This window comes from Eleutherodactylus coqui, chromosome 6 (genome assembly GCF_035609145.1).
Source record: "Eleutherodactylus coqui strain aEleCoq1 chromosome 6, aEleCoq1.hap1, whole genome shotgun sequence".
Lineage (NCBI taxonomy): Eukaryota > Metazoa > Chordata > Amphibia > Anura > Eleutherodactylidae > Eleutherodactylus > Eleutherodactylus coqui.
This window is the reverse complement of record NC_089842.1, coordinates 93,447,852-93,470,535: the sequence shown is the minus strand read 5'-3', so window position 1 is coordinate 93,470,535 and position 22,684 is coordinate 93,447,852. Positions and strand designations below refer to the sequence as shown.

The 22,684-nt window shown below is 38.7% G+C and overlaps 21 non-coding genes across 21 annotated transcripts; all 21 read right to left on the bottom strand.

The window, feature by feature from the left end:
- Positions 1–1,271: 1,271 nt before the first annotated feature.
- Positions 1,272–1,344, bottom strand: TRNAR-CCG (transfer RNA arginine (anticodon CCG)). The gene has a single exon. It is a non-coding gene; the product is annotated as a tRNA-Arg (tRNA).
- A 1,718-nt stretch (positions 1,345–3,062) lies between these two features.
- TRNAR-CCG (transfer RNA arginine (anticodon CCG)) lies at positions 3,063–3,135 on the bottom strand. The gene has a single exon. It is a non-coding gene; the product is annotated as a tRNA-Arg (tRNA).
- An 822-nt stretch (positions 3,136–3,957) lies between these two features.
- On the bottom strand, positions 3,958–4,030 carry TRNAR-CCG (transfer RNA arginine (anticodon CCG)). Its single transcript has one exon. It is a non-coding gene; the product is annotated as a tRNA-Arg (tRNA).
- An 822-nt stretch (positions 4,031–4,852) lies between these two features.
- Positions 4,853–4,925, bottom strand: TRNAR-CCG (transfer RNA arginine (anticodon CCG)). The gene has a single exon. It is a non-coding gene; the product is annotated as a tRNA-Arg (tRNA).
- An 823-nt stretch (positions 4,926–5,748) lies between these two features.
- Positions 5,749–5,821, bottom strand: TRNAR-CCG (transfer RNA arginine (anticodon CCG)). The gene has a single exon. It is a non-coding gene; the product is annotated as a tRNA-Arg (tRNA).
- Positions 5,822–6,643: 822 nt separating this feature from the next.
- On the bottom strand, positions 6,644–6,716 carry TRNAR-CCG (transfer RNA arginine (anticodon CCG)). Its single transcript has one exon. It is a non-coding gene; the product is annotated as a tRNA-Arg (tRNA).
- Positions 6,717–8,434: 1,718 nt separating this feature from the next.
- Positions 8,435–8,507, bottom strand: TRNAR-CCG (transfer RNA arginine (anticodon CCG)). Its single transcript has one exon. It is a non-coding gene; the product is annotated as a tRNA-Arg (tRNA).
- Positions 8,508–9,328: 821 nt separating this feature from the next.
- Positions 9,329–9,401, bottom strand: TRNAR-CCG (transfer RNA arginine (anticodon CCG)). Its single transcript has one exon. It is a non-coding gene; the product is annotated as a tRNA-Arg (tRNA).
- An 821-nt stretch (positions 9,402–10,222) lies between these two features.
- TRNAR-CCG (transfer RNA arginine (anticodon CCG)) lies at positions 10,223–10,295 on the bottom strand. The gene has a single exon. It is a non-coding gene; the product is annotated as a tRNA-Arg (tRNA).
- Positions 10,296–11,116: 821 nt separating this feature from the next.
- TRNAR-CCG (transfer RNA arginine (anticodon CCG)) lies at positions 11,117–11,189 on the bottom strand. Its single transcript has one exon. It is a non-coding gene; the product is annotated as a tRNA-Arg (tRNA).
- Positions 11,190–12,011: 822 nt separating this feature from the next.
- TRNAR-CCG (transfer RNA arginine (anticodon CCG)) lies at positions 12,012–12,084 on the bottom strand. Its single transcript has one exon. It is a non-coding gene; the product is annotated as a tRNA-Arg (tRNA).
- Positions 12,085–13,801: 1,717 nt separating this feature from the next.
- Positions 13,802–13,874, bottom strand: TRNAR-CCG (transfer RNA arginine (anticodon CCG)). The gene has a single exon. It is a non-coding gene; the product is annotated as a tRNA-Arg (tRNA).
- Positions 13,875–14,696: 822 nt separating this feature from the next.
- On the bottom strand, positions 14,697–14,769 carry TRNAR-CCG (transfer RNA arginine (anticodon CCG)). Its single transcript has one exon. It is a non-coding gene; the product is annotated as a tRNA-Arg (tRNA).
- Positions 14,770–15,590: 821 nt separating this feature from the next.
- On the bottom strand, positions 15,591–15,663 carry TRNAR-CCG (transfer RNA arginine (anticodon CCG)). Its single transcript has one exon. It is a non-coding gene; the product is annotated as a tRNA-Arg (tRNA).
- Positions 15,664–16,485: 822 nt separating this feature from the next.
- Positions 16,486–16,558, bottom strand: TRNAR-CCG (transfer RNA arginine (anticodon CCG)). The gene has a single exon. It is a non-coding gene; the product is annotated as a tRNA-Arg (tRNA).
- An 821-nt stretch (positions 16,559–17,379) lies between these two features.
- TRNAR-CCG (transfer RNA arginine (anticodon CCG)) lies at positions 17,380–17,452 on the bottom strand. Its single transcript has one exon. It is a non-coding gene; the product is annotated as a tRNA-Arg (tRNA).
- Positions 17,453–18,274: 822 nt separating this feature from the next.
- Positions 18,275–18,347, bottom strand: TRNAR-CCG (transfer RNA arginine (anticodon CCG)). The gene has a single exon. It is a non-coding gene; the product is annotated as a tRNA-Arg (tRNA).
- An 821-nt stretch (positions 18,348–19,168) lies between these two features.
- TRNAR-CCG (transfer RNA arginine (anticodon CCG)) lies at positions 19,169–19,241 on the bottom strand. Its single transcript has one exon. It is a non-coding gene; the product is annotated as a tRNA-Arg (tRNA).
- An 822-nt stretch (positions 19,242–20,063) lies between these two features.
- On the bottom strand, positions 20,064–20,136 carry TRNAR-CCG (transfer RNA arginine (anticodon CCG)). Its single transcript has one exon. It is a non-coding gene; the product is annotated as a tRNA-Arg (tRNA).
- An 821-nt stretch (positions 20,137–20,957) lies between these two features.
- On the bottom strand, positions 20,958–21,030 carry TRNAR-CCG (transfer RNA arginine (anticodon CCG)). The gene has a single exon. It is a non-coding gene; the product is annotated as a tRNA-Arg (tRNA).
- Positions 21,031–21,852: 822 nt separating this feature from the next.
- On the bottom strand, positions 21,853–21,925 carry TRNAR-CCG (transfer RNA arginine (anticodon CCG)). The gene has a single exon. It is a non-coding gene; the product is annotated as a tRNA-Arg (tRNA).
- Positions 21,926–22,684: the final 759 nt, after the last annotated feature.

Sequence of the window (22,684 nt, the reverse complement as noted above, 5' to 3'; positions counted from 1 at the left end):
CAGTGTCTTCTTCCACATCTTTGGCTCCATCTTGTGGTAAGGGTGGATAATAATTGAACATGTATAATACTGCTAATGGTCCAAGAAGTCTTTTTGAAATTGTTTTTGAAGATAAAGAGTAATGAAAAGGCAAGACCAGTTAATCCAACATGAGTAATTTTAAGAGTTGTTCTTCTCATTAATGACTTGCACAACATTTAAATTAAGGGGAAAACAACTAGTTTATAAGCTACTTATAGTCCGATTCGTATGTTTCGCAAGATCAACAATGTTGCTTACAATTATATATGTTTCAGAACTCAACTGAGTAGGAAGGTACTGAGCTTTTAGATTCATGAACAATAGAGCTTCAAAGAGTCAACACTTTAAAATCCAATGACCCAGGTGGGACTTTAACCCACAATCCCCAGCTCTGGAGGCTGATGCCTTCTCCATTAGGCCACTGGGCCTTATTGACAGCCTAAAACATACGTGACAGAGAATAGTCCTCTCATCACTCATGTGTCTGACAGCTATCCCTCTTGACTCCATTGCATATACCTGACATACCAATTAGAAACTTCGGAAATATTTCTTTCTTGCGAAGATTGTAAACATGTTACACTATCCATGGGTAAAACTTCTTTCCTACCCTAAAGGAATTGAAACTCTAAATCAAGATGACATATTCGGCTGTCCATCAGACAGTTTTTTTTTTTAAATTGAAAAACAAGGATATTTTTACTGCTACCGTATGGAGCGCTAGCGAAGACTGATAGACACCCAACTGCTGCACTCTGCATTTCTGAATGACTGTTCTTCGGCACAGCACACACAAACCTGTACAAGTAACACACATTCCTTTCCCGTTTTGTCTGAGTTGGAACCCTTTTCCTTGGATCAGCCTCTCCAATTACAGTGTCTTCTTCCGCATCTTTGGCTCCATCTTGTGGTAAGGGTGGATAATAATTGAACATGTATAATACTGCTAATGGTCCAAGAAGTCTTTTTGAAATTGTTTTTGAAGATAAAGAGTAATGAAAAGGCAAGACCAGTTAATCCAACATGAGTAATTTTAAGAGTTGTTCTTCTCATTAATGACTTGCACAACATTTAAATTAAGGGGAAAACAACTAGTTTATAAGCTACTTATAGTCCGATTCGTATGCTTCGCAAGATCAACAATGTGGCTTACAATTATATATGTTTCAGAATTCAACTGAGTAGGAAGGTACTGAGCTTTTAGATTCATGAACAATAGAGCTTCAAACAGTCAACACCTTAAAATCCAATGACCCAGGTGGGACTTGAACCCACAATCCCCAGCTCCGGAGGCTGATGCCTTCTCCATTAGGCCACTGGGCCTTATTGACAGCCTAAAACATACGTGACAGAGAATAGTCCTCTCATCACTCATGTGTCCGACAGCTATCCCTCCTGACTCCATTGCATATACCTGACATACCAATTAGAAACTTCGGAAATATTTCTTTCTTGCGAAAGATTGTAAATATGTTACACTATCCATGGGTAAAACTTCTTTCCTACCCGAAAGGAATTGAAACTCTAAATCAAGATGACATATTCGGCTGTCCATCAGACAGTTTTTTTTTTAAATTGAAAAACAAGGATATTTTTACTGCTACCGTATGGAGCGCTAGCAAAGACGGATAAACACCCAACTGCTGTACTCTGCATTTCTGAATGGCTGTTCTTCGGCACAGCACACACAAACCTGTACAAGTAACACACATTCCTTTCCCTTTTTGTCTGAGTTGGAACCCTTTTCCTTGGATCAGCCTCTCCAATTACAGTGTCTTCTTCCGCATCTTTGGCTCCATCTTGTAGTAAGGGTGGATAATAATTGAACATGTATAATACTGCTAATGGTCCAAGAAGTCTTTTTGAAATTGTTTTTGAAGATAAAGAGTAATGAAAAGGCAAGACCAGTTAATCCAACATGAGTAATTTAAAGATTTGTTCTTCTCATTAATGACTTGCACAACATTTAAATTAAGGGGAAAACAACTAGTTTATAAGCTACTTATAAGTCCGATTCGTATGTTTCGCAAGATCAACAATGTGGCTTACAATTATATATGTTTCAGAATTCAACTGAGTAGGAAGGTACTGAGCTTTTAGATTCATGAACAATAGAGCTTCAAACAGTCAACACTTTAAAATCCAATGACCCAGGTGGGACTTGAACCCACAATCCCCAGCTCTGGAGGCTGATGCCTTCTCCATTAGGCCACTGGGCCTTGTTGACCCCCTAAACCATACGTGACAGACAATAGTCCTCCGATCACTCATGTGTCCGACAGCTATCCCTCCTGACTCCATTGCATATACCTGACATACCAATTAGAAACTTCGGAAATATTTCTTTCTTGCGAAGATTGTAAACATGTTACACTATCCATGGGTAAAACTTCTTTCCTACCCTAAAGGAATTGAAACTCTAAATCAAGATGACATATTCGGCTGTCCATCAGACAGTTTTTTTTTTTAAATTGAAAAACAAGGATATTTTTACTGCTACCGTATGGAGCGCTAGCGAAGACTGATAGACACCCAACTGCTGCACTCTGCATTTCTGAATGACTGTTCTTCGGCACAGCACACACAAACCTGTACAAGTAACACACATTCCTTTCCCGTTTTGTCTGAGTTGGAACCCTTTTCCTTGGATCAGCCTCTCCAATTACAGTGTCTTCTTCCGCATCTTTGGCTCCATCTTGTGGTAAGGGTGGATAATAATTGAACATGTATAATACTGCTAATGGTCCAAGAAGTCTTTTTGAAATTGTTTTTGAAGATAAAGAGTAATGAAAAGGCAAGACCAGTTAATCCAACATGAGTAATTTTAAGAGTTGTTCTTCTCATTAATGACTTGCACAACATTTAAATTAAGGGGAAAACAACTAGTTTATAAGCTACTTATAGTCCGATTCGTATGTTTCGCAAGATCAACAATGTTGCTTACAATTATATATGTTTCAGAACTCAACTGAGTAGGAAGGTACTGAGCTTTTAGATTCATGAACAATAGAGCTTCAAAGAGTCAACACTTTAAAATCCAATGACCCAGGTGGGACTTGAACCCACAATCCCCAGCTCCGGAGGCTGATGCCTTCTCCATTAGGCCACTGGGCCTTATTGACAGCCTAAAACATACGTGACAGAGAATAGTCCTCTCATCACTCATGTGTCTGACAGCTATCCCTCTTGACTCCATTGCATATACCTGACATACCAATTAGAAACTTCGGAAATATTTCTTTCTTGCGAAGATTGTAAACATGTTACACTATCCATGGGTAAAACTTCTTTCCTACCCTAAAGGAATTGAAACTCTAAATCAAGATGACATATTCGGCTGTCCATCAGACAGTTTTTTTTTTAAAATTGAAAAACAAGGATATTTTTACTGCTACCGTATGGAGCGCTAGCGAAGACTGATAGACACCCAACTGCTGCACTCTGCATTTCTGAATGACTGTTCTTCGGCACAGCACACACAAACCTGTACAAGTAACACACATTCCTTTCCCGTTTTGTCTGAGTTGGAACCCTTTTCCTTGGATCAGCCTCTCCAATTACAGTGTCTTCTTCCGCATCTTTGGCTCCATCTTGTGGTAAGGGTGGATAATAATTGAACATGTATAATACTGCTAATGGTCCAAGAAGTCTTTTTGAAATTGTTTTTGAAGATAAAGAGTAATGAAAAGGCAAGACCAGTTAATCCAACATGAGTAATTTTAAGAGTTGTTCTTCTCATTAATGACTTGCACAACATTTAAACTAAGGGGAAAACAACTAGTTTATAAGCTACTTATAGTCCGATTCGTATGTTTCGCAAGATCAACAATGTGGCTTACAATTATATATGTTTCAGAATTCAACTGAGTAGGAAGGTACTGAGCTTTAAGATTCATGAACAATAGAGCTTCAAACAGTCAACACCTTAAAATCCAATGACCCAGGTGGGACTTGAACCCACAATCCCCAGCTCCGGAGGCTGATGCCTTCTCCATTAGGCCACTGGGCCTTGTTGACCCCCTAAACCATACATGACAGACAATAGTCCTCCGATCACTCATGTGTCCGACAGCTATCCCTCCTGACTCCATTGCATATACCTGACATACCAATTAGAAACTTCGGAAATATTTCTTTCTTGCGAAAGATTGTAAATATGTTACACTATCCATGGGTAAAACTTCTTTCCTACCCTAAAGGAATTGAAACTCTAAATCAAGATGACATATTCGGCTGTCCATCAGACAGTTTTTTTTTTAAATTGAAAAACAAGGATATTTTTACTGCTACCGTATGGAGCGCTAGCAAAGACGGATAAACACCCAACTGCTGTACTCTGCATTTCTGAATGGCTGTTCTTCGGCACAGCACACACAAACCTGTACAAGTAACACACATTCCTTTCCCTTTTTGTCTGAGTTGGAACCCTTTTCCTTGGATCAGCCTCTCCAATTACAGTGTCTTCTTCCACATCTTTGGCTCCATCTTGTGGTAAGGGTGGATAATAATTGAACATGTATAATTCTGCTAATGGTCCAAGAAGTCTTTTTGAAATTGTTTTTGAAGATAAAGAGTAATGAAAAGGCAAGACCAGTTAATCCAACATGAGTAATTTTAAGAGTTGTTCTTCTCATTAATGACTTGCACAACATTTAAATTAAGCGGAAAACAACTAGTTTATAAGCTACTTATAGTCCGATTCGTATGTTTCGCAAGATCAACAATGTTGCTTACAATTATATATGTTTCAGAACTCAACTGAGTAGGAAGGTACTGAGCTTTTAGATTCATGAACAATAGAGCTTCAAAGAGTCAACACTTTAAAATCCAATGACCCAGGTGGGACTTGAACCCACAATCCCCAGCTCCGGAGGCTGATGCCTTCTCCATTAGGCCACTGGGCCTTATTGACAGCCTAAAACATACGTGACAGAGAATAGTCCTCTCATCACTCATGTGTCTGACAGCTATCCCTCTTGACTCCATTGCATATACCTGACATACCAATTAGAAACTTCGGAAATATTTCTTTCTTGCGAAGATTGTAAACATGTTACACTATCCATGGGTAAAACTTCTTTCCTACCCTAAAGGAATTGAAACTCTAAATCAAGATGACATATTCGGCTGTCCATCAGACAGTTTTTTTTTTTAAATTGAAAAACAAGGATATTTTTACTGCTACCGTATGGAGCGCTAGCGAAGACTGATAGACACCCAACTGCTGCACTCTGCATTTCTGAATGACTGTTCTTCGGCACAGCACACACAAACCTGTACAAGTAACACACATTCCTTTCCCGTTTTGTCTGAGTTGGAACCCTTTTCCTTGGATCAGCCTCTCCAATTACAGTGTCTTCTTCCGCATCTTTGGCTCCATCTTGTGGTAAGGGTGGATAATAATTGAACATGTATAATACTGCTAATGGTCCAAGAAGTCTTTTTGAAATTGTTTTTGAAGATAAAGAGTAATGAAAAGGCAAGACCAGTTAATCCAACATGAGTAATTTTAAGAGTTGTTCTTCTCATTAATGACTTGCACAACATTTAAACTAAGGGGAAAACAACTAGTTTATAAGCTACTTATAAGTCCGATTCGTATGTTTCGCAAGATCAACAATGTGGCTTACAATTATATATGTTTCAGAATTCAACTGAGTAGGAAGGTACTGAGCTTTTAGATTCATGAACAATAGAGCTTCAAACAGTCAACACCTTAAAATCCAATGACCCAGGTGGGACTTGAACCCACAATCCCCAGCTCCGGAGGCTGATGCCTTCTCCATTAGGCCACTGGGCCTTGTTGACCCCGTAAACCATACATGACAGACAATAGTCCTCCGATCACTCATGTGTCCGACAGCTTACCCTCCTGACTCCATTGCATATACCTGACATACCAATTAGAAACTTCGGAAATATTTCTTTCTTGCGAAAGATTGTAAATATGTTACACTATCCATGGGTAAAACTTCTTTCCTACCCTAAAGGAATTGAAACTCTAAATCAAGATGACATATTCGGCTGTCCATCAGACAGTTTTTTTTTTAAATTGAAAAACAAGGATATTTTTACTGCTACCGTATGGAGCGCTAGCAAAGACGGATAAACACCCAACTGCTGTACTCTGCATTTCTGAATGGCTGTTCTTCGGCACAGCACACACAAACCTGTACAAGTAACACACATTCCTTTCCCTTTTTGTCTGAGTTGGAACCCTTTTCCTTGGATCAGCCTCTCCAATTACAGTGTCTTCTTCCACATCTTTGGCTCCATCTTGTGGTAAGGGTGGATAATAATTGAACATGTATAATTCTGCTAATGGTCCAAGAAGTCTTTTTGAAATTGTTTTTGAAGATAAAGAGTAATGAAAAGGCAAGACCAGTTAATCCAACATGAGTAATTTTAAGAGTTGTTCTTCTCATTAATGACTTGCACAACATTTAAATTAAGGGGAAAACAACTAGTTTATAAGCTACTTATAGTCCGATTCGTATGTTTCGCAAGATCAACAATGTTGCTTACAATTATATATGTTTCAGAACTCAACTGAGTAGGAAGGTACTGAGCTTTTAGATTCATGAACAATAGAGCTTCAAACAGTCAACACCTTAAAATCCAATGACCCAGGTGGGACTTGAACCCACAATCCCCAGCTCCGGAGGCTGATGCCTTCTCCATTAGGCCACTGGGCCTTGTTGACAGCTTAAAACATACGTGACAGACAATAGTCCTCTCATCACTCATGTGTCTGACAGCTATCCCTCTTGACTCCATTGCATATACCTGACATACCAATTAGAAACTTCGGAAATATTTCTTTCTTGCGAAGATTGTAAACATGTTACACTATCCATGGGTAAAACTTCTTTCCTACCCTAAAGGAATTGAAACTCTAAATCAAGATGACATATTCGGCTGTCCATCAGACAGTTTTTTTTTTTAAATTGAAAAACAAGGATATTTTTACTGCTACCGTATGGAGCGCTAGCGAAGACTGATAGACACCCAACTGCTGCACTCTGCATTTCTGAATGACTGTTCTTCGGCACAGCACACACAAACCTGTACAAGTAACACACATTCCTTTCCCATTTTGTCTGAGTTGGAACCCTTTTCCTTGGATCAGCCTCTCCAATTACAGTGTCTTCTTCCGCATCTTTGGCTCCATCTTGTGGTAAGGGTGGATAATAATTGAACATGTATAATACTGCTAATGGTCCAAGAAGTCTTTTTGAAATTGTTTTTGAAGATAAAGAGTAATGAAAAGGCAAGACCAGTTAATCCAACATGAGTAATTTAAAGATTTGTTCTTCTCATTAATGACTTGCACAACATTTAAATTAAGGGGAAAACAACTAGTTTATAAGCTACTTATAAGTCCGATTCGTATGTTTCGCAAGATCAACAATGTGGCTTACAATTATATATGTTTCAGAATTCAACTGAGTAGGAAGGTACTGAGCTTTTAGATTCATGAACAATAGAGCTTCAAACAGTCAACACTTTAAAATCCAATGACCCAGGTGGGACTTGAACCCACAATCCCCAGCTCTGGAGGCTGATGCCTTCTCCATTAGGCCACTGGGCCTTGTTGACCCCCTAAACCATACGTGACAGACAATAGTCCTCCGATCACTCATGTGTCCGACAGCTATCCCTCCTGACTCCATTGCATATACCTGACATACCAATTAGAAACTTCGGAAATATTTCTTTCTTGCGAAAGATTGTAAATATGTTACACTATCCATGGGTAAAACTTCTTTCCTACCCTAAAGGAATTGAAACTCTAAATCAAGATGACATATTCGGCTGTCCATCAGACAGTTTTTTTTTTAAATTGAAAAACAAGGATATTTTTACTGCTACCGTATGGAGCGCTAGCAAAGACGGATAAACACCCAACTGCTGTACTCTGCATTTCTGAATGGCTGTTCTTCGGCACAGCACACACAAACCTGTACAAGTAACACACATTCCTTTCCCGTTTTGTCTGAGTTGGAACCCTTTTCCTTGGATCAGCCTCTCCAATTACAGTGTCTTCTTCCGCATCTTTGGCTCCATCTTGTGGTAAGGGTGGATAATAATTGAACATGTATAATACTGCTAATGGTCCAAGAAGTCTTTTTGAAATTGTTTTTGAAGATAAAGAGTAATGAAAAGGCAAGACCAGTTAATCCAACATGAGTAATTTTAAGAGTTGTTCTTCTCATTAATGACTTGCACAACATTTAAACTAATTGGAAAACAACTAGTTTATAAGCTACTTATAGTCCGATTCGTATGTTTCGCAAGATCAACAATGTGGCTTACAATTATATATGTTTCAGAATTCAACTGAGTAGGAAGGTACTGAGCTTTTAGATTCATGAACAATAGAGCTTCAAACAGTCAACACCTTAAAATCCAATGACCCAGGTGGGACTTGAACCCACAATCCCCAGCTCCGGAGGCTGATGCCTTCTCCATTAGGCCACTGGGCCTTGTTGACAGCTTAAAACATACGTGACAGATAATAGTCCTCTCATCACTCATGTGTCTGACAGCTATCCCTCTTGACTCCATTGCATATACCTGACATACCAATTAGAAACTTCGGAAATATTTCTTTCTTGCGAAGATTGTAAACATGTTACACTATCCATGGGTAAAACTTCTTTCCTACCCTAAAGGAATTGAAACTCTAAATCAAGATGACATATTCGGCTATCCATCAGACAGTTTTTTTTTTAAATTGAAAAACAAGGATATTTTTACTGCTACCGTATGGAGCGCTAGCAAAGACGGATAAACACCCAACTGCTGTACTCTGCATTTCTGAATGGCTGTTCTTCGGCACAGCACACACAAACCTGTACAAGTAACACACATTCCTTTCCCTTTTTGTCTGAGTTGGAACCCTTTTCCTTGGATCAGCCTCTCCAATTACAGTGTCTTCTTCCACATCTTTGGCTCCATCTTGTGGTAAGGGTGGATAATAATTGAACATGTATAATACTGCTAATGGTCCAAGAAGTCTTTTTGAAATTGTTTTTGAAGATAAAGAGTAATGAAAAGGCAAGACCAGTTAATCCAACATGAGTAATTTTAAGAGTTGTTCTTCTCATTAATGACTTGCACAACATTTAAATTAAGGGGAAAACAACTAGTTTATAAGCTACTTATAGTCCCATTCGTATGTTTCGCAAGATCAACAATGTTGCTTACAATTATATATGTTTCAGAACTCAACTGAGTAGGAAGGTACTGAGCTTTTAGATTCATGAACAATAGAGCTTCAAAGAGTCAACACTTTAAAATCCAATGACCCAGGTGGGACTTGAACCCACAATCCCCAGCTCCGGAGGCTGATGCCTTCTCCATTAGGCCACTGGGCCTTGTTGACAGCTTAAAACATACGTGACAGAGAATAGTCCTCTCATCACTCATGTGTCTGACAGCTATCCCTCTTGACTCCATTGCATATACCTGACATACCAATTAGAAACTTCGGAAATATTTCTTTCTTGCGAAGATTGTAAACATGTTACACTATCCATGGGTAAAACTTCTTTCCTACCCTAAAGGAATTGAAACTCTAAATCAAGATGACATATTCGGCTGTCCATCAGACAGTTTTTTTTTTAAATTGAAAAACAAGGATATTTTTACTGCTACCGTATGGAGCGCTAGCAAAGACGGATAAACACCCAACTGCTGTACTCTGCATTTCTGAATGGCTGTTCTTCGGCACAGCACACACAAACCTGTACAAGTAACACACATTCCTTTCCCGTTTTGTCTGAGTTGGAACCCTTTTCCTTGGATCAGCCTCTCCAATTACAGTGTCTTCTTCCGCATCTTTGGCTCCATCTTGTGGTAAGGGTGGATAATAATTGAACATGTATAATACTGCTAATGGTCCAAGAAGTCTTTTTGAAATTGTTTTTGAAGATAAAGAGTAATGAAAAGGCAAGACCAGTTAATCCAACATGAGTAATTTTAAGAGTTGTTCTTCTCATTAATGACTTGCACAACATTTAAACTAATTGGAAAACAACTAGTTTATAAGCTACTTATAGTCCGATTCGTATGTTTCGCAAGATCAACAATGTGGCTTACAATTATATATGTTTCAGAATTCAACTGAGTAGGAAGGTACTGAGCTTTTAGATTCATGAACAATAGAGCTTCAAACAGTCAACACCTTAAAATCCAATGACCCAGGTGGGACTTGAACCCACAATCCCCAGCTCCGGAGGCTGATGCCTTCTCCATTAGGCCACTGGGCCTTGTTGACAGCTTAAAACATACGTGACAGATAATAGTCCTCTCATCACTCATGTGTCTGACAGCTATCCCTCTTGACTCCATTGCATATACCTGACATACCAATTAGAAACTTCGGAAATATTTCTTTCTTGCGAAGATTGTAAACATGTTACACTATCCATGGGTAAAACTTCTTTCCTACCCTAAAGGAATTGAAACTCTAAATCAAGATGACATATTCGGCTATCCATCAGACAGTTTTTTTTTTAAATTGAAAAACAAGGATATTTTTACTGCTACCGTATGGAGCGCTAGCAAAGACGGATAAACACCCAACTGCTGTACTCTGCATTTCTGAATGGCTGTTCTTCGGCACAGCACACACAAACCTGTACAAGTAACACACATTCCTTTCCCTTTTTGTCTGAGTTGGAACCCTTTTCCTTGGATCAGCCTCTCCAATTACAGTGTCTTCTTCCACATCTTTGGCTCCATCTTGTGGTAAGGGTGGATAATAATTGAACATGTATAATACTGCTAATGGTCCAAGAAGTCTTTTTGAAATTGTTTTTGAAGATAAAGAGTAATGAAAAGGCAAGACCAGTTAATCCAACATGAGTAATTTTAAGAGTTGTTCTTCTCATTAATGACTTGCACAACATTTAAATTAAGGGGAAAACAACTAGTTTATAAGCTACTTATAGTCCCATTCGTATGTTTCGCAAGATCAACAATGTTGCTTACAATTATATATGTTTCAGAACTCAACTGAGTAGGAAGGTACTGAGCTTTTAGATTCATGAACAATAGAGCTTCAAAGAGTCAACACTTTAAAATCCAATGACCCAGGTGGGACTTGAACCCACAATCCCCAGCTCCGGAGGCTGATGCCTTCTCCATTAGGCCACTGGGCCTTGTTGACAGCTTAAAACATACGTGACAGAGAATAGTCCTCTCATCACTCATGTGTCTGACAGCTATCCCTCTTGACTCCATTGCATATACCTGACATACCAATTAGAAACTTCGGAAATATTTCTTTCTTGCGAAGATTGTAAACATGTTACACTATCCATGGGTAAAACTTCTTTCCTACCCTAAAGGAATTGAAACTCTAAATCAAGATGACATATTCGGCTGTCCATCAGACAGTTTTTTTTTTTAAATTGAAAAACAAGGATATTTTTACTGCTACCGTATGGAGCGCTAGCGAAGACTGATAGACACCCAACTGCTGCACTCTGCATTTCTGAATGACTGTTCTTCGGCACAGCACACACAAACCTGTACAAGTAACACACATTCCTTTCCCGTTTTGTCTGAGTTGGAACCCTTTTCCTTGGATCAGCCTCTCCAATTACAGTGTCTTCTTCCGCATCTTTGGCTCCATCTTGTGGTAAGGGTGGATAATAATTGAACATGTATAATACTGCTAATGGTCCAAGAAGTCTTTTTGAAATTGTTTTTGAAGATAAAGAGTAATGAAAAGGCAAGACCAGTTAATCCAACATGAGTAATTTTAAGAGTTGTTCTTCTCATTAATGACTTGCACAACATTTAAATTAAGGGGAAAACAACTAGTTTATAAGCTACTTATAGTCCGATTTGTATGTTTCGCAAGATCAACAATGTGGCTTACAATTATATATGTTTCAGAATTCAACTGAGTAGGAAGGTACTGAGCTTTTAGATTCATGAACAATAGAGCTTCAAACAGTCAACACCTTAAAATCCAATGACCCAGGTGGGACTTGAACCCACAATCCCCAGCTCCGGAGGCTGATGCCTTCTCCATTAGGCCACTGGGCCTTGTTGACAGCTTAAAACATACGTGACAGATAATAGTCCTCTCATCACTCATGTGTCTGACAGCTATCCCTCTTGACTCCATTGCATATACCTGACATACCAATTAGAAACTTCGGAAATATTTCTTTCTTGCGAAGATTGTAAACATGTTACACTATCCATGGGTAAAACTTCTTTCCTACCCTAAAGGAATTGAAACTCTAAATCAAGATGACATATTCGGCTGTCCATCAGACAGTTTTTTTTTTAAATTGAAAAACAAGGATATTTTTACTGCTACCGTATGGAGCGCTAGCAAAGACGGATAAACACCCAACTGCTGTACTCTGCATTTCTGAATGGCTGTTCTTCGGCACAGCACACACAAACCTGTACAAGTAACACACATTCCTTTCCCTTTTTGTCTGAGTTGGAACCCTTTTCCTTGGATCAGCCTCTCCAATTACAGTGTCTTCTTCCACATCTTTGGCTCCATCTTGTGGTAAGGGTGGATAATAATTGAACATGTATAATACTGCTAATGGTCCAAGAAGTCTTTTTGAAATTGTTTTTGAAGATAAAGAGTAATGAAAAGGCAAGACCAGTTAATCCAACATGAGTAATTTAAAGATTTGTTCTTCTCATTAATGACTTGCACAACATTTAAATTAAGGGGAAAACAACTAGTTTATAAGCTACTTATAAGTCCGATTCGTATGTTTCGCAAGATCAACAATGTGGCTTACAATTATATATGTTTCAGAATTCAACTGAGTAGGAAGGTACTGAGCTTTTAGATTCATGAACAATAGAGCTTCAAACAGTCAACACTTTAAAATCCAATGACCCAGGTGGGACTTGAACCCACAATCCCCAGCTCTGGAGGCTGATGCCTTCTCCATTAGGCCACTGGGCCTTGTTGACCCCCTAAACCATACGTGACAGACAATAGTCCTCCGATCACTCATGTGTCCGACAGCTATCCCTCCTGACTCCATTGCATATACCTGACATACCAATTAGAAACTTCGGAAATATTTCTTTCTTGCGAAAGATTGTAAATATGTTACACTATCCATGGGTAAAACTTCTTTCCTACCCTAAAGGAATTGAAACTCTAAATCAAGATGACATATTCGGCTGTCCATCAGACAGTTTTTTTTTTAAATTGAAAAACAAGGATATTTTTACTGCTACCGTATGGAGCGCTAGCAAAGACGGATAAACACCCAACTGCTGTACTCTGCATTTCTGAATGGCTGTTCTTCGGCACAGCACACACAAACCTGTACAAGTAACACACATTCCTTTCCCTTTTTGTCTGAGTTGGAACCCTTTTCCTTGGATCAGCCTCTCCAATTACAGTGTCTTCTTCCACATCTTTGGCTCCATCTTGTGGTAAGGGTGGATAATAATTGAACATGTATAATACTGCTAATGGTCCAAGAAGTCTTTTTGAAATTGTTTTTGAAGATAAAGAGTAATGAAAAGGCAAGACCAGTTAATCCAACATGAGTAATTTTAAGAGTTGTTCTTCTCATTAATGACTTGCACAACATTTAAATTAAGGGGAAAACAACTAGTTTATAAGCTACTTATAGTCCGATTCGTATGTTTCGCAAGATCAACAATGTTGCTTACAATTATATATGTTTCAGAACTCAACTGAGTAGGAAGGTACTGAGCTTTTAGATTCATGAACAATAGAGCTTCAAAGAGTCAACACTTTAAAATCCAATGACCCAGGTGGGACTTGAACCCACAATCCCCAGCTCCGGAGGCTGATGCCTTCTCCATTAGGCCACTGGGCCTTGTTGACAGCTTAAAACATACGTGACAGAGAATAGTCCTCTCATCACTCATGTGTCTGACAGCTATCCCTCTTGACTCCATTGCATATACCTGACATACCAATTAGAAACTTCGGAAATATTTCTTTCTTGCGAAGATTGTAAACATGTTACACTATCCATGGGTAAAACTTCTTTCCTACCCTAAAGGAATTGAAACTCTAAATCAAGATGACATATTCGGCTGTCCATCAGACAGTTTTTTTTTTTAAATTGAAAAACAAGGATATTTTTACTGCTACCGTATGGAGCGCTAGCGAAGACTGATAGACACCCAACTGCTGCACTCTGCATTTCTGAATGACTGTTCTTCGGCACAGCACACACAAACCTGTACAAGTAACACACATTCCTTTCCCGTTTTGTCTGAGTTGGAACCCTTTTCCTTGGATCAGCCTCTCCAATTACAGTGTCTTCTTCCGCATCTTTGGCTCCATCTTGTGGTAAGGGTGGATAATAATTGAACATGTATAATACTGCTAATGGTCCAAGAAGTCTTTTTGAAATTGTTTTTGAAGATAAAGAGTAATGAAAAGGCAAGACCAGTTAATCCAACATGAGTAATTTTAAGAGTTGTTCTTCTCATTAATGACTTGCACAACATTTAAACTAAGGGGAAAACAACTAGTTTATAAGCTACTTATAGTCCGATTCGTATGTTTCGCAAGATCAACAATGTGGCTTACAATTATATATGTTTCAGAATTCAACTGAGTAGGAAGGTACTGAGCTTTTAGATTCATGAACAATAGAGCTTCAAACAGTCAACACCTTAAAATCCAATGACCCAGGTGGGACTTGAACCCACAATCCCCAGCTCCGGAGGCTGATGCCTTCTCCATTAGGCCACTGGGCCTTGTTGACAGCTTAAAACATACGTGACAGATAATAGTCCTCTCATCACTCATGTGTCTGACAGCTATCCCTCTTGACTCCATTGCATATACCTGACATACCAATTAGAAACTTCGGAAATATTTCTTTCTTGCGAAGATTGTAAACATGTTACACTATCCATGGGTAAAACTTCTTTCCTACCCTAAAGGAATTGAAACTCTAAATCAAGATGACATATTCGGCTGTCCATCAGACAGTTTTTTTTTTAAATTGAAAAACAAGGATATTTTTACTGCTACCGTATGGAGCGCTAGCAAAGACGGATAAACACCCAACTGCTGTACTCTGCATTTCTGAATGGCTGTTCTTCGGCACAGCACACACAAACCTGTACAAGTAACACACATTCCTTTCCCTTTTTGTCTGAGTTGGAACCCTTTTCCTTGGATCAGCCTCTCCAATTACAGTGTCTTCTTCCACATCTTTGGCTCCATCTTGTGGTAAGGGTGGATAATAATTGAACATGTATAATACTGCTAATGGTCCAAGAAGTCTTTTTGAAATTGTTTTTGAAGATAAAGAGTAATGAAAAGGCAAGACCAGTTAATCCAACATGAGTAATTTTAAGAGTTGTTCTTCTCATTAATGACTTGCACAACATTTAAATTAAGGGGAAAACAACTAGTTTATAAGCTACTTATAGTCCCATTCGTATGTTTCGCAAGATCAACAATGTTGCTTACAATTATATATGTTTCAGAACTCAACTGAGTAGGAAGGTACTGAGCTTTTAGATTCATGAACAATAGAGCTTCAAAGAGTCAACACTTTAAAATCCAATGACCCAGGTGGGACTTGAACCCACAATCCCCAGCTCCGGAGGCTGATGCCTTCTCCATTAGGCCACTGGGCCTTGTTGACAGCTTAAAACATACGTGACAGAGAATAGTCCTCTCATCACTCATGTGTCTGACAGCTATCCCTCTTGACTCCATTGCATATACCTGACATACCAATTAGAAACTTCGGAAATATTTCTTTCTTGCGAAGATTGTAAACATGTTACACTATCCATGGGTAAAACTTCTTTCCTACCCTAAAGGAATTGAAACTCTAAATCAAGATGACATATTCGGCTGTCCATCAGACAGTTTTTTTTTTTTAATTGAAAAACAAGGATATTTTTACTGCTACCGTATGGAGCGCTAGCGAAGACTGATAGACACCCAACTGCTGCACTCTGCATTTCTGAATGACTGTTCTTCGGCACAGCACACACAAACCTGTACAAGTAACACACATTCCTTTCCCGTTTTGTCTGAGTTGGAACCCTTTTTCTTGGATCAGCCTCTCCAATTACAGTGTCTTCTTCCGCATCTTTGGCTCCATCTTGTGGTAAGGGTGGATAATAATTGAACATGTATAATACTGCTAATGGTCCAAGAAGTCTTTTTGAAATTGTTTTTGAAGATAAAGAGTAATGAAAAGGCAAGACCAGTTAATCCAACATGAGTAATTTTAAGAGTTGTTCTTCTCATTAATGACTTGCACAACATTTAAATTAAGGGGAAAACAACTAGTTTATAAGCTACTTATAGTCCGATTCGTATGTTTCGCAAGATCAACAATGTTGCTTACAATTATATATGTTTCAGAACTCAACGGAGTAGGAAGGTACTGAGCTTTTAGATTCATGAACAATAGAGCTTCAAAGAGTCAACACTTTAAAATCCAATGACCCAGGTGGGACTTGAACCCACAATCCCCAGCTCCGGAGGCTGATGCCTTCTCCATTAGGCCACTGGGCCTTGTTGACAGCTTAAAACATACGTGACAGAGAATAGTCCTCTCATCACTCATGTGTCTGACAGCTATCCCTCTTGACTCCATTGCATATACCTGACATACCAATTAGAAACTTCGGAAATATTTCTTTCTTGCGAAGATTGTAAACATGTTACACTATCCATGGGTAAACTTCTTTCCTACCCTAAAGGAATTGAAACTCTAAATCAAGATGACATATTCGGCTGTCCATCAGACAGTTTTTTTTTTTAAATTGAAAAACAAGGATATTTTTACTGCTACCGTATGGAGCGCTAGCGAAGACTGATAGACACCCAACTGCTGCACTCTGCATTTCTGAATGACTGTTCTTCGGCACAGCACACACAAACCTGTACAAGTAACACACATTCCTTTCCCGTTTTGTCTGAGTTGGAACCCTTTTCCTTGGATCAGCCTCTCCAATTACAGTGTCTTCTTCCGCATCTTTGGCTCCATCTTGTGGTAAGGGTGGATAATAATTGAACATGTATAATACTGCTAATGGTCCAAGAAGTCTTTTTGAAATTGTTTTTGAAGATAAAGAGTAATGAAAAGGCAAGACCAGTTAATCCAACATGAGTAATTTTAAGAGTTGTTCTTCTCATTAATGACTTGCACAACATTTAAATTAAGGGGAAAACAACTAGTTTATAAGCTACTTATAGTCCGATTTGTATGTTTCGCAAGATCAACAATGTGGCTTACAATTATATATGTTTCAGAATTCAACTGAGTAGGAAGGTACTGAGCTTTTAGATTCATGAACAATAGAGCTTCAAACAGTCAACACCTTAAAATCCAATGACCCAGGTGGGACTTGAACCCACAATCCCCAGCTCCGGAGGCTGATGCCTTCTCCATTAGGCCACTGGGCCTTGTTGACAGCTTAAAACATACGTGACAGATAATAGTCCTCTCATCACTCATGTGTCTGACAGCTATCCCTCTTGACTCCATTGCATATACCTGACATACCAATTAGAAACTTCGGAAATATTTCTTTCTTGCGAAGATTGTAAACATGTTACACTATCCATGGGTAAAACTTCTTTCCTACCCTAAAGGAATTGAAACTCTAAATCAAGATGACATATTCGGCTGTCCATCAGACAGTTTTTTTTTTTAAATTGAAAAACAAGGATATTTTTACTGCTACCGTATGGAGCGCTAGCGAAGACTGATAGACACCCAACTGCTGCACTCTGCATTTCTGAATGACTGTTCTTCGGCACAGCACACACAAACCTGTACAAGTAACACACATTCCTTTCCCGTTTTGTCTGAGTTGGAACCCTTTTCCTTGGATCAGCCTCTCCAATTACAGTGTCTTCTTCCGCATCTTTGGCTCCATCTTGTGGTAAGGGTGGATAATAATTGAACATGTATAATACTGCTAATGGTCCAAGAAGTCTTTTTGAAATTGTTTTTGAAGATAAAGAGTAATGAAAAGGCAAGACCAGTTAATCCAACATGAGTAATTTTAAGAGTTGTTCTTCTCATTAATGACTTGCACAACATTTAAATTAAGGGGAAAACAACTAGTTTATAAGCTACTTATAGTCCGATTTGTATGTTTCGCAAGATCAACAATGTGGCTTACAATTATATATGTTTCAGAATTCAACTGAGTAGGAAGGTACTGAGCTTTTAGATTCATGAACAATAGAGCTTCAAACAGTCAACACCTTAAAATCCAATGACCCAGGTGGGACTTGAACCCACAATCCCCAGCTCCGGAGGCTGATGCCTTCTCCATTAGGCCACTGGGCCTTGTTGACAGCTTAAAACATACGTGACAGATAATAGTCCTCTCATCACTCATGTGTCTGACAGCTATCCCTCTTGACTCCATTGCATATACCTGACATACCAATTAGAAACTTCGGAAATATTTCTTTCTTGCGAAGATTGTAAACATGTTACACTATCCATGGGTAAAACTTCTTTCCTACCCTAAAGGAATTGAAACTCTAAATCAAGATGACATATTCGGCTGTCCATCAGACAGTTTTTTTTTAAAATTGAAAAACAAGGATATTTTTACTGCTACCGTATGGAGCGCTAGCAAAGACGGATAAACACCCAACTGCTGTACTCTGCATTTCTGAATGGCTGTTCTTCGGCACAGCACACACAAACCTGTACAAGTAACACACATTCCTTTCCCTTTTTGTCTGAGTTGGAACCCTTTTCCTTGGATCAGCCTCTCCAATTACAGTGTCTTCTTCCACATCTTTGGCTCCATCTTGTGGTAAGGGTGGATAATAATTGAACATGTATAATACTGCTAATGGTCCAAGAAGTCTTTTTGAAATTGTTTTTGAAGATAAAGAGTAATGAAAAGGCAAGACCAGTTAATCCAACATGAGTAATTTTAAGAGTTGTTCTTCTCATTAATGACTTGCACAACATTTAAATTAAGGGGAAAACAACTAGTTTATAAGCTACTTATAGTCCGATTCGTATGTTTCGCAAGATCAACAATGTTGCTTACAATTATATATGTTTCAGAATTCAACTGAGTAGGAAGGTACTGAGCTTTTAGATTCATGAACAATAGAGCTTCAAACAGTCAACACTTTAAAATCCAATGACCCAGGTGGGACTTGAACCCACAATCCCCAGCTCCGGAGGCTGATGCCTTCTCCATTAGGCCACTGGGCCTTGTTGACAGCTTAAAACATACGTGACAGACAATAGTCCTCTCATCACTCATGTGTCTGACAGCTATCCCTCTTGACTCCATTGCATATACCTGACATACCAATTAGAAACTTCGGAAATATTTCTTTCTTGCGAAGATTGTAAACATGTTACACTATCCATGGGTAAAACTTCTTTCCTACCCTAAAGGAATTGAAACTCTAAATCAAGATGACATATTCGGCTGTCCATCAGACAGTTTTTTTTTTTAAATTGAAAAACAAGGATATTTTTACTGCTACCGTATGGAGCGCTAGCGAAGACTGATAGACACCCAACTGCTGCACTCTGCATTTCTGAATGACTGTTCTTCGGCACAGCACACACAAACCTGTACAAGTAACACACATTCCTTTCCCGTTTTGTCTGAGTTGGAACCCTTTTCCTTGGATCAGCCTCTCCAATTACAGTGTCTTCTTCCGCATCTTTGGCTCCATCTTGTGGTAAGGGTGGATAATAATTGAACATGTATAATACTGCTAATGGTCCAAGAAGTCTTTTTGAAATTGTTTTTGAAGATAAAGAGTAATGAAAAGGCAAGACCAGTTAATCCAACATGAGTAATTTTAAGAGTTGTTCTTCTCATTAATGACTTGCACAACATTTAAATTAAGGGGAAAACAACTAGTTTATAAGCTACTTATAGTCCGATTTGTATGTTTCGCAAGATCAACAATGTGGCTTGCAATTATATATGTTTCAGAATTCAACTGAGTAGGAAGGTACTGAGCTTTTAGATTCATGAACAATAGAGCTTCAAACAGTCAACACCTTAAAATCCAATGACCCAGGTGGGACTTGAACCCACAATCCCCAGCTCCGGAGGCTGATGCCTTCTCCATTAGGCCACTGGGCCTTGTTGACAGCTTAAAACATACGTGACAGATAATAGTCCTCTCATCACTCATGTGTCTGACAGCTATCCCTCTTGACTCCATTGCATATACCTGACATACCAATTAGAAACTTCGGAAATATTTCTTTCTTGCGAAGATTGTAAACATGTTACACTATCCATGGGTAAAACTTCTTTCCTACCCTAAAGGAATTGAAACTCTAAATCAAGATGACATATTCGGCTGTCCATCAGACAGTTTTTTTTTTAAATTGAAAAACAAGGATATTTTTACTGCTACCGTATGGAGCGCTAGCAAAGACGGATAAACACCCAACTGCTGTACTCTGCATTTCTGAATGGCTGTTCTTCGGCACAGCACACACAAACCTGTACAAGTAACACACATTCCTTTCCCTTTTTGTCTGAGTTGGAACCCTTTTCCTTGGATCAGCCTCTCCAATTACAGTGTCTTCTTCCACATCTTTGGCTCCATCTTGTGGTAAGGGTGGATAATAATTGAACATGTATAATACTGCTAATGGTCCAAGAAGTCTTTTTGAAATTGTTTTTGAAGATAAAGAGTAATGAAAAGGCAAGACCAGTTAATCCAACATGAGTAATTTTAAGAGTTGTTCTTCTCATTAATGACTTGCACAACATTTAAATTAAGGGGAAAACAACTAGTTTATAAGCTACTTATAGTCCGATTCGTATGTTTCGCAAGATCAACAATGTTGCTTACAATTATATATGTTTCAGAATTCAACTGAGTAGGAAGGTACTGAGCTTTTAGATTCATGAACAATAGAGCTTCAAACAGTCAACACTTTAAAATCCAATGACCCAGGTGGGACTTGAACCCACAATCCCCAGCTCCGGAGGCTGATGCCTTCTCCATTAGGCCACTGGGCCTTGTTGACAGCTTAAAACATACGTGACAGACAATAGTCCTCTCATCACTCATGTGTCTGACAGCTATCCCTCTTGACTCCATTGCATATACCTGACATACCAATTAGAAACTTCGGAAATATTTCTTTCTTGCGAAGATTGTAAACATGTTACACTATCCATGGGTAAAACTTCTTTCCTACCCTAAAGGAATTGAAACTCTAAATCAAGATGACATATTCGGCTGTCCATCAGACAGTTTTTTTTTTTAAATTGAAAAACAAGGATATTTTTACTGCTACCGTATGGAGCGCTAGCGAAGACTGATAGACACCCAACTGCTGCACTCTGCATTTCTGAATGACTGTTCTTCGGCACAGCACACACAAACCTGTACAAGTAACACACATTCCTTTCCCGTTTTGTCTGAGTTGGAACCCTTTTCCTTGGATCAGCCTCTCCAATTACAGTGTCTTCTTCCGCATCTTTGGCTCCATCTTGTGGTAAGGGTGGATAATAATTGAACATGTATAATACTGCTAATGGTCCAAGAAGTCTTTTTGAAATTGTTTTTGAAGATAAAGAGTAATGAAAAGGCAAGACCAGTTAATCCAACATGAGTAATTTTAAGAGTTGTTCTTCTCATTAATGACTTGCACAACATTTAAATTAAGGGGAAAACAACTAGTTTATAAGCTACTTATAGTCCGATTTGTATGTTTCGCAAGATCAACAATTTGGCTTACAATTATATATGTTTCAGAATTCAACTGAGTAGGAAGGTACTGAGCTTTTAGATTCATGAACAATAGAGCTTCAAACAGTCAACACCTTAAAATCCAATGACCCAGGTGGGACTTGAACCCACAATCCCCAGCTCCGGAGGCTGATGCCTTCTCCATTAGGCCACTGGGCCTTGTTGACAGCTTAAAACATACGTGACAGATAATAGTCCTCTCATCACTCATGTGTCTGACAGCTATCCCTCTTGACTCCATTGCATATACCTGACATACCAATTAGAAACTTCGGAAATATTTCTTTCTTGCGAAGATTGTAAACATGTTACACTATCCATGGGTAAAACTTCTTTCCTACCCTAAAGGAATTGAAACTCTAAATCAAGATGACATATTCGGCTGTCCATCAGACAGTTTTTTTTTTAAATTGAAAAACAAGGATATTTTTACTGCTACCGTATGGAGCGCTAGCAAAGACGGATAAACACCCAACTGCTGTACTCTGCATTTCTGAATGGCTGTTCTTCGGCACAGCACACACAAACCTGTACAAGTAACACACATTCCTTTCCCTTTTTGTCTGAGTTGGAACCCTTTTCCTTGGATCAGCCTCTCCAATTACAGTGTCTTCTTCCACATCTTTGGCTCCATCTTGTGGTAAGGGTGGATAATAATTGAACATGTATAATACTGCTAATGGTCCAAGAAGTCTTTTTGAAATTGTTTTTGAAGATAAAGAGTAATGAAAAGGCAAGACCAGTTAATCCAACATGAGTAATTTTAAGAGTTGTTCTTCTCATTAATGACTTGCACAACATTTAAATTAAGGGGAAAACAACTAGTTTATAAGCTACTTATAGTCCGATTCGTATGTTTCGCAAGATCAACAATGTTGCTTACAATTATATATGTTTCAGAATTCAACTGAGTAGGAA